General features: G+C 39.5%; 2 long non-coding RNA genes and 1 pseudogene across 2 annotated transcripts; all 3 read left to right on the top strand.

The window, feature by feature from the left end:
- Window positions 1-5,041: 5,041 nt before the first annotated feature.
- LOC142615489 (putative disease resistance RPP13-like protein 1) lies at window positions 5,042-8,798 on the top strand (annotated as a pseudogene).
- Window positions 8,799-9,255: 457 nt separating this feature from the next.
- Window positions 9,256-9,898, top strand: LOC142615180 (uncharacterized). The gene is made up of 3 exons (XR_012840688.1): window positions 9,256-9,481; window positions 9,659-9,694; window positions 9,865-9,898. It is a non-coding gene; the product is annotated as an uncharacterized LOC142615180 (long non-coding RNA).
- A 238-nt stretch (window positions 9,899-10,136) lies between these two features.
- LOC142615179 (uncharacterized) lies at window positions 10,137-10,995 on the top strand. The gene is made up of 3 exons (XR_012840687.1): window positions 10,137-10,231; window positions 10,511-10,578; window positions 10,673-10,995. It is a non-coding gene; the product is annotated as an uncharacterized LOC142615179 (long non-coding RNA).

Genomic DNA, 10,995 nt, shown 5'->3' with positions numbered 1-10,995 from the left:
CAACCCTAAGACAGCCTTAATTTGGTCAGGATTAACTTCAATTCCCCGATGAGTAATCATGTACCCCAAAAATTTTCCCGAGCCCACTCCGAAAGAACACTTTGATGCATTCAAACGTAATTTATACTTTCTTAACACCGAGAAGGTCTCCTGCAAATCTGTCAAATGGTCTTCTGTCTTCTTACTTTTGATTACCATATCATCGATATAAGCTTCCATGTTACGTCCTAACTACGCATCGAACATTCTGGTCACCATTCGTTGATAAGTGGACCCTGCATTCTTTAGACCGAAGGGCATTACTCGGTAATGGTAATTACCATTCGGGGCACGAAAAGCTGTCTTCTCCTGATCATTCAGTGACAACGGGATTTGATGATACCCTTGAAATGCGTCCAAGAAGCTCATTCGGGGGTGTCCCACAGTTGCATCCACCAATTGGTCAATTCTAGGAATAGGAAAGGGATCCTTGGGACATGCCCTATTTAGATCCGTAAAGTCAATACAGACTCTCCATTTTCCATTCTTCTTTTTCACTACGACAGTGTTGGCCAGCCATTCAGGATAGAAGATCTCCTTGATCGCACCAGCTTGCTTTAGCTTACCAACCTCCTCTTTAACTGCCTCGGCGTGCTCGAGAGATGCTCGCCGAGGAGGCTGCTGTCTAGGCGTCGCATGAGGGTTAACATTCAAATGGTGGCAGATAACTTCTGGATTAATTCCTGGCACATCATAAGTCGTCCATGCAAAAACATCAATGTTATCTCGCAAGAATTGAATCAACTCTTCTCTTTCCTGTATTGGCAACTTGGATCCGACTTGAAAATACTTCTCTTTATCTTCCCCAATAATTACCTTGGTTAGCTCCTCGGCAGACCCTTCATCTTCAACTGGGCCGACTTCCCGAGCAGCCTCCTTTAATTGCTATGATGTCTCAGGAACTTCCGCCTCCACCGAACCCCGGCCTGTGCGAATAGTGGCAGACATTAGACATTGCCTAGCCACCGTTTGACTGCCATGTAACACTCCCACGCTTCCCCCTGTAGGGTACTTCACCATCACATGTAAAGTTGATGAAACTGCCTCCATTGCATGCAACCAGGGTCTAGCCAAAATGGCCGTGTATGGAGAATATGCCATAACAACTATGAAGTTTACCTGTACCTCGGAACCCTCCACCTGCACGGGCAGCCTAATCATTCCTCGTGGGATCACCTGGTTTCCATCAAAACCAACCAAGGGATGGTCGTATTTTTCCAAGTCCTCATCTTTCAACTTTAACCCATTGAATAGGTCCGGATACATAATCTCGGCACCACTTCCATCATCCACCAATACACGTTTCACATCATATCCCCCAATACGAACCATGACCACCAAGGCATCATCATGGGGTTGAAATGTTCCCTCTTTATCCTTATCAGAAAAACCCAAAGTAAGCGCCACCGAGGATCTGAGTCTTTTGTTTGTTTGATGATTCTCTTCCACGTCTTCAGTCCCACATTTGTTTTGAACGGTCATAACCCGAGGAAATTTCCCAAAGTCTCCTCTTGGCTGGGTCAAGATAACGTTAATAGTGCCTAAAGATGGTTGAGGGGCCTGACCCCAATATTTCCGAGTATCTAGTTGTTCCTGATTCCCATTCGGCTTTGCCAACAAGTGATTGATCTTCCCGGCCCTAATCAATTGATTTAAATGGTCACGCAACGTCCGACATTTCTCCGTGGTGTGTCCCTTGTCCTGGTGGTAATGGCAGTGGAGGTTTTGGTTCCTCGTAGATGCATCTCCACTCATTTTGTTTGGTGGCCTAAAATATGGCTCATGCCGAATTTTCTCCAGTATGTGATGCACAGGTTCCTTAAATAGTGAGTTAACTAGAGGAGCCTCGGCGGTCCTCGGATGGCTTGTAAAGTCGCGTTTGGGCCGAATACCTTGAAACCCTTCCACCCGAAGATCTTTCCTCTCTAGATACCCTTTCATTTTGCCTTTGCTTTGCATCTGATCCTCTTCCACCCGCTTATATTTATCTATCCGATCCATAAGCTGACGCATGTCTACCGCGGCCTTCATTGTCAAAGACTTCCTTAACCCATGTTCCGTGGGAAGACCCACCTTGAAAGTTCTCACAGCTACACCCTCCACATCCCCATCGATTTCATTATACGTTTCCCGCATCGGTCGAATAGGTTTTGAGTGTTTCACCTTCCCTCATAGACATAGACAAGAGAGCATCCAAAGGTTTTGGAATCCTAGTACAAGTTATGAACCTTGCTCCAAATGCCCTAGTCAATTCCTCAAAGGACCTCAGGGAACCCTCTGCCAAAGCATCAAACCACCTCATAGCCACGGGCCCCAAACTGGAGGGAAAAACTCTACACATCAATGCCTCATTATTCGAATGAACGGCCATCTTCTGACAAAAATAACTAACGTGCTCTACAGGGTCAGTCCTCCCGTTATAGACAGTAAAAAGGGGTTGGGAAAACCTACGAGGTAGCTTTGCTCTGTTTATCCTTGTCACAAAAGGGGATTTGGCAATTTGTCTCAGGGCTTTACCCATTGCATCACTCCCGTCCTCGCGATATATTCCATCAGTATCGGGCATCTTCGTCACTTTCAGCTGCTTTGCCCTAACACCCGAAGACACACTAGCATGGGTCATACTTCGAGTAGGCTCAAACATTGGGGGATGAATTCCTCCTGGGTTCGCTTCTGAATTATCACTGGAAGAGCTAGCATTATCCTTGCGTCTCCGCTTCTTACTATCCAAACGCTTGCGTAAGTACGCTATCTCAGATTGCATCTGCCGCAACACGTCGTCGCGAGACATATGCCCCTCAGTTAACGATCGTTGCTCAGCCCTATGATCGCCATCATATGCCTTCACCACCCCCGAAGTATGTCCTTTCCCTTTATCACGTTGGAGACTCGCAGCTACGTCCCTGCCTCGTGAGCTTACTGATTCTTCCCCTTCCAAATACACCTCCGCCATACACTTCTAAATGGAATATGTTACGCTGTTGTTGTTCCCACAGACGGCGCCAATTGTAAGGACCAAAAGCTCATAAAAACAATCTTTAAAAAGTTATTCTTGCTCTATTCACTTAAGAGTCCTCATACAATACATTTGGTAGAGAGGGTTCAACAACAAAAAGCCCCCTTCTCGTAATCTCTTGATTCCTATTTATACTATTCTTTGCTTTCATCGTAGCCTTACACCTTGCAATCTGCGGTCCTTTTCCCGTGACACTTGTCCGTCGGCAATGGAACAAGATTCCACTTTGCATCCCGTACTGTTCAGGTCATGTCCACATTAATGCGACGGATAGAGGAGATGCTTGCTAATTAATGCGGCCAGAATGGTTGTTGCCCAGCATTTAATGCAACCTTCCAAATCAGCCTATTACAACCAGATATTTGTAACATGCCCCTTGTTTAGTTATCGTCCACGCCACCTCATCTTCGGGCACACCTGGAGAGACCTCATCTTTCATTCTAAATTTTGGCCTTCCTTTCTTCGGGTCTTCGGGTGCTTAGGTCCTCGGGTCCTCACACTTCTAATTTTTGTTTTTGTTTGATTCTTAAAATAAATAAATTTTTTTTTTTCTTTATTATCTTCTTCTTCTTATCCAATCCTCCATACCTTCGAAGGTCGAAACCCCTTCATTTTTTTTTATTTTTATTTTGGGTGCAGTGTTGGGCTCTTTTTGTTTCTGGAGAAAATTTGGGCTGTGGAGACCGGAGTTTCATTTTGTTGACAACTAAAGTTTGAACTTTGAATTCAAAAATATCACAGGAGACCTCAACATTGCTCATTTCTTTTTCTTCATTTCCCGTACCTCTTTGGAATTTTATACATGGAATGGAATCTAGCTTGAGCTTGATGAGATGGAAGAACACTTAGAACAGTGTTAGCATTTACAACTCAGACCCACTCTAACTCTACAACTTTTATCAAAGTCCAACATCCGTGTAACTATTTTGTTTCAATTTTCCTCTATCTTTTTTTTTTTCCCCCACAATTCTTATATTCCGAACCCTTGTAGTTGAATTGACATTTTTTCATTCACAAAATGCTTAAGCCTCTAAAAGAGAAAATGTTTAAACAATAATGTCAATAATATATTGTAATTATCTCAAATAAAAAAATTTAAAAAAAACTTTAACTTTATGTTATAATTTTACCACAATTTTAATATAGTGGACTATTGCTCTTCTACTCTAGTTTTTCTTTTTTTCTTTTTTGGGTCCTTTTTTCTGTCTGCCGCTTATTCCGCAAAGTCAGTGTCACTATGCAAGGAAATTCCAAAGGAATGAATGGAAGGTGGTGGCATCGTATCTTGTGGGCGGTGGTTATTGGGTTTTAGTTGTAGAGATTTTTATTTTTTTGGTTAGTCGGGTAAGAAGAAAATAAGACAACACACAAAGAAAGAAGAAAAAATTAAAAGGAATTCTTCACTGACTTTTAATTTTTATTTATTTATTAAACCGTCTATTGCATAAACGGAATGGTAAAAGAAAGATTAATGCGGTCATTCCTCAAAGTTTAAGGTTTTTTAAATTCTTCTTAATAAATAAAAAAGTTTTTATAATTTCAAATTGGACCCAAAGTTGGGAGGGGAATTCTTGGTATTATTATTATTATTTTTTTATTTAGAGAAAAGAAATCCAAACTATAGAGTAGCATATATGTATAATGTCACTTGCCTGGATTCATTAACATTTGACCGTCAATATTCAACTAATTGATGTGAAAAGATTTGTAGCTCAATGACATTATTTGCTCACAAAAATAAAATAAGATAAAAAAGTGGTGGATTCAACTTTCAACATGTAAGTAACAAATTGTCATTCTGAGTGTGCTATGGGGTTCTTAGTCTGCCACACCTTGATAGTAAAAGAATTGTTCATTTTTGAAATCTGGCTCAAGAATTAATTATAGAATCCTCAAAAGCTTGACCAATCCATTTGTGCTCCATTGTTTTCAATCACTTCCATATTTTTTCCTTCAATTCTTTCCATCAAAAAAAAAAAAAAACCAATGGCTGACGCTCTAGTTGGAGGAGCATTTCTCTCTGCGTTCCTCCAGGTTTTGTTTGACAGGATGGCTTCTCATGAGGTACTTGAGTTCTTCAGCCGATTGAAGCTTAACAATGAACCGCTGAAGAAGTTGAAAACAACTCTATTATTGATCAATTCAGTCCTCAATGATGCAGAAGAGAAGCAGATAAAAAGCCCAGCTGTCAAAGACTGGGTTAACGAGCTAAAAGATGCTGCCTATAATGCTCAGGACTTGCTGGACGAGATTGCTACTGATGCTGCACTCTACAAGTTAAAAGCCGAAATGGAAATTAGCAAAAATAAGGTACGAAGCTTCAACTTGATTTCTCGTAGTTCTTACAATGGAATAGAAGTTAAGTTAGAAGAGATTCTAGGCAGACTAGAATTTCTTGCAAAGCAAAGAGACCTCCTTGATCTCAAAGAAGGTGGTGGTGAGAAATTTTCACAAAAAAGGCCGACAACGTCTTTGGTTGAAGAATCTGGTGTATACGGAAGGGATGGAGATAAGGAGGCCATAATAGAGTTGTTGCTAGAAGATGATGGCAGTGGTAATAACATAAGTGTGATTCCCATAGTGGGCATGGGTGGTGTAGGCAAGACTACACTTGCTCAGCTTGTATATAACAACAAGTTGGTGATGGAGAGTTTTGATGTCAGAGCATGGGTTTGTGTTTCACAAGAATTTGATGTGCTTAGGATCACAAAAACTATTCTTGAGGCAGTGACTGCCTCGTCAGGTGATACTGATGACCTGGATCTACTCCAAGTTAGGTTGAACAAGAGTCTTGTGGGAAGGAAATTTCTATTTGTGTTAGATGATATTTGGAATGAGAATTACTTGGATTGGGAGGTCTTACGAACCCCTTTCAAATCTGGGGCATATGGAAGTAAGCTCATCTTAACAACACGTAACGAAAGTGTTGCATCAATTGCACGCACAGTTCCAACCTACCATCTAAAGCATTTAACGGATGAAGATTGTTGGTTATTATTTGCAAAACATGCATTTGCCAACGGAGAATCTAATGAACATCCAGAGCTAGAATTAATTGGTAAGAAAATTGTGAACAAGTGCAAAGGCTTGCCTTTAGCTGCAAAAACACTTGGTGGTCTCTTACGCACGAAGTTGGATTCTAAGGAATGGCTTAGGATATCGGAGAGCAATATATGGAGTTTCTCAGACTGCAAAAGCAATATTCTTCCAGCTCTTATATTGAGTTACCATTATTTACCTTCACATCTAAAGCCATGCTTTGCTTATTGTTCAATATTTCCTAAAAATTACAAATTTAAAAAGGAGGAATTAGTGCTCTTATGGATGGCAGAAGATTTTTTGCCTAAAAGAGGGAATTTAGAAGAAGTAGGGATTGAGTACTTCTATGATCTAGTATCCAGGTCATTCTTTCAGAGGTCAGGTAGTAAGAATTCATGCTATGTTATGCATGACCTTTTGAATGATTTAGCTCTATTTGTCTCTGGAGAATTTTGTTTTAGAATGGAGACAGACAATTCATATGATCTGTCAGAAAAGACTCGGCATTTTTCATATTCTAGATTGAAGTTTGATGCCTATAAAAAATTTGAAGCCTGTCTTGGAGCCAAGGGTTTGCGAAGCTTTCCACCATCAAATTTGTCAGTGCGGTCTGGATGCTTAAGTAAAGAAGTTATTCTTGACTTATTACCAGCACTGAGAAGCTTAAGGGTACTATCTCTATCTGACTACTGGAATTTGACCATTCTACCAGACTCAATTGGTAATTTAAAACATTTACGATATTTGGACATTTCTCGCACTGCAATCAAAGTATTACCTGATTCAGTGTGTACTTTACACAATTTGCAAACATTACTGTTGGCAAGTTGTCATTCTCTAACTGAGTTGCCTGCCAACATGGGATGGCTAATTAACTTGCGTCATCTTGATATTAGTGGAACAAACTTGATAGAAATGCCACTGCGAATGGATAAATTGAAAAGTCTCCAAACATTAACTTCTTTTATTTTGGGGAAAAAAGGTAGCTCTGGCCTCAAAGAGTTGGGGGAGCTCCGCCACCTTAAGGGAAGCCTTTCAATTTTGAAGTTGGAAAATGTTGTTGATGCTAGAGATGCTTTAGAGGCTAATTTGAGTGATAAGTTGCAACTTAATGGATTGGTGTTAAAGTGGGGTGGGGATACAGATGACTCCAAAAAGAATAGAGATGTACTAGACCAATTGCATCCTCATGTAGACCTGACAAAGCTTACCATTGAAAATTATGGTGGCACAGTTTTTCCAGACTGGTTAGGACATGCAGCCTACAATATTGTATCGATCCAAATTCATAATTGTAAGTATTGCGACTCCTTGCCACCATTTGGGAAACTGCCCTCTCTGAAGAACCTCTCTATTGTTGGATTAGATAGCGTAGAGAATATTGGTGAAGGGTTTTATGGGACTCCTACTTCTGGGCACAGGCCATTTGGATCGCTAGAAACTTTGCGCTTTAAGAACATGTCAGAACTGCAAAAGTGGCAACCTTTCACGGATGACAATGGAGGTGCAGTAGCTTTCCCTCGCCTCCATCAGCTTTGTATACAAAATTGTCCTAAACTGACCATGGGTCTACCCAATGGCATTTTTTCTTTGAAATCAATTGTGATTGATAAGTGCCAGCAGCTTGTCGCTACACTTCCAAGTGCTCCAGCCATCCGTCAAGTGAAGTTACAATATTGTCATAAGGTGGTGTTGAATGAATTACCACCGCAAGTGTTGAAGCTCAAAATTATCGGATATGACAACTTGGAGTCCTTACCTATGGACAACAACAACTGCCTTGAAGAGCTACATATCTCTGATTGTCCATCTCTCATGTTGCTTCCCAGTAGTTGTATAGCTGATACACTAAAATCACTTGGTGTCAAGAACTGTGGGAAATTACTGTTTCCAATGCACCATCATTATGCTTCCCTTGAGAGTGTGTGCATAAGAAGTAGTTGCGATTCTCTGGTGTCCTTTCCATTAGATTTATTTCCAAAGATGAATCATCTTGATATCCACGGATGTCATAATCTTCGGTCCCTTTCTGTTTCAAATCAAGGGCCGCTTCAGTATCTTAAATCTCTCAGAAGCTTAGAAATCAGTAACTGTTCCAATTTTGTATCCTTTCCCGAAGAGGGACTGCCTGCACCCAACCTTACCAGGTTCAGTGTTGGTAACTGTAATAATTTGAAGGCACTGCCTGACCAGATGCATAGCTTGCTCCCATCCCTTCGGACTTTGAGTATTCGGCTTTGTCCAGAACTTTGAGTCATTTCCAGATGGGGGGTTGCCAACCAGTTTAAATGCACTTGAAATCTTTTTTTGTGACAAACTTATCTCCAGCCGCACAGGGTGGGGTTTGCAAGGACTGTCTTCTCTTAGAAGTTTCTGTATCAGGGGTAGATGTGAAAATGTAGAGTCCTTTCCAGAGAGGGCGCTGCTGCCCTCTTCTGTTACATCCCTTGAAATCTGGAATATTCCCCATTTGAAATCGCTGGACGGCAATGAGCTTCAACATTTCACCACACTTAAAAAATTGGGAATTGGCTGCTGCCCAAATCTGCAGTCCATGCCAGAAGAGGGTCTGCCAAAATCGTTATCATTTCTAAGTGTCAAAAAATGTCCATTATTGAAAACTCGGTGCCTTAGGGAGAAAGGGGAAGACTGGCCCAAGATAGCTCATATACCCATCATAAAAATTGATGAAAAAGTGATCTGAATATGATGAGCTTAATTTCTACTGGAACCCCAGCTCTTCAATATATCCAACTTCTTCTCAGGTACTCTTCCATGTGTCAAACATGGGGCTATTTGTTAACTTAATTTACTATGATCTTTTGATTCTATTTTTGTTGACCTTAACTATCTACTTCAACTAATGACTTTTTTGTGATCTTTGAATCACCAGAAGCAGCGCTAGTGCTTTGTCTGGTCAGTAGAAAGTCGATGAATTCTTTTCTGTAAGGTTGAAGCTCTTTAGTTTAGTACTATTATTATGTTGTTTTGGTTTATAGTACTGTGGAAACCTCTCTCATTTTATATCTACATTTCTTGCGAATCCTTTTCAGGATGTTGAACTATATATACAAAAAGTAACACCCTAGTGAAGAACCTAGTTGAAAAACTTCATTTTGTCTTTCTTTTTTGGCAAAACCCATCCCAACTGTCTTCATCTAACAACACATGTTGATTGAATATATGCTGCATTTGAGTTGACATCAGAAGAAGGCTCTGGCTGTGTGGACTGAAGTTGGAATATTGTGGCAGGTGCTGTTGAATGAACAGCCCTCAGGCTGCACAAAAACGGTTATAGAATGGCCTGTCTTACATACCTTTATTTCTCTGACTACTTAATTGCAGAATCATGGTTTCAGTTTTGCTCTTTGCAGTTCTTGGAACTTGGTATGTACCGCTTCTACTTAAACTTATATTATTTCTCTATGAAACTCAAAAAGCTTATTCTTCTAACAGATTTTCATAATTTCAAGTGTTCTTAGTTCCCTCTATTACCGGAGGAAGTCCATTCCTTATGCTTTGTTCACCTTTAAATGGATCTAATACTGTGTTTACTTTGCACAGATTATTTTGTTTGATCATCTATTTGGAGTGCAAAAGGTGGAGTAAACCAACTCATGTCATGAAAAATTCTTGTATCAATATTTAACTTTGTTTTCATTTTATCAAACTTTTTTTTTTTATTTTTATGTGGAAGGTTGTATAATTCATTTCTCTTCGGTCACAATTTTGAAAGGATAAAAGATTTCTTATCAACTTAATGTTTTCAGTTGAGACGTGTAATAGGCATGAAGGGGAAGCAAATAAGAGATAAATAATAGTCAAGATCTTGGCAAATTCGATTTGGTGATTCTGATCCTTAGTAGAAATGGGAGGTAATAGAAGCATTTGCTATTTTTATTTGTGGGAATGGCACACAAAAACATCTTAATTTGTTAGGATTTGCACTATGAACATACTGGTATCCAATATAGGCATCTCTGCTTCATAATTTAAACTTATTTGGATTAGTAGTGATTTGAATCTACTGAAATTTTAACAGGGTAACACAACACCAATAAGGATTGTGAAGCCTATGTTGATCTTCTTCCAGCAGCATAGGAGTGAAAATCTAGCACTGAAAACTACATACATCAGGTTTTTAAAGATTGTTTGCACTATTTTCCATGTAAGATAAGGCTTTGGTAATAAGAAATCTATTTCACCAATTTCAATTCATCATCTGACAATAGTCAATGAAATTTCAAATTTCTTTTACCATGAGCTTTAGAAATGTTTAGTTGAGCTGGGACAAAACAAGAAGAGGACATAAGTGATAACTGCATCATATAATAATTATATGAGATAGTTAGAGTAACCAAATGAAAGCTAATTTCTGCATACATCTTCATCATGAATATTCTTTTTAATTTGCAGATCTCAATGTTGGGCTATATCTGAACATTAGTATGCTATTATGATGTCTGTTGATCAATCAATTTCAGGTATGATTTTGAAACCTTGATTTAAATTTTTCTGTATTAAACTTGGTCATTGTTTTTGTCCACTCATCTAATTAAATCTCTCTTATATATATAGGACTCATATATTAGAAGTTTGAAAACTATTTCATGACTTGTGCAAATATGGAACCGGTGGACTTAGAAAGAGGAAAAAATGTTGGCTGACTAAAGTTTTTGTGAGCCTTCCTAGCAGGAGGACAGAGGATGCATTACTTCTGGAACTAAAAAAATCCTGGTATATTTGATTCCATCCTTGATGTTATTAGTCGTCCTGAGAACAATACTATCGCTTTTGTCTCTGGAGAATGCTAGTTTAGTAGGGTTCAGTTCTGTTTAATGGTACAACTTTGTAAGACCTTATTAAGGCCTTTGGTGTTATGTTAAGAATTGGGTGTTTCT

Source organism: Castanea sativa, chromosome 11 (assembly GCF_040712315.1).
Source record: "Castanea sativa cultivar Marrone di Chiusa Pesio chromosome 11, ASM4071231v1".
NCBI classification, from domain to species: Eukaryota; Viridiplantae; Streptophyta; class Magnoliopsida; order Fagales; family Fagaceae; genus Castanea; species Castanea sativa.
The sequence above is the reverse complement of the archived record's forward strand: the minus strand, read 5'-3'. Positions and strand labels throughout refer to the sequence as shown.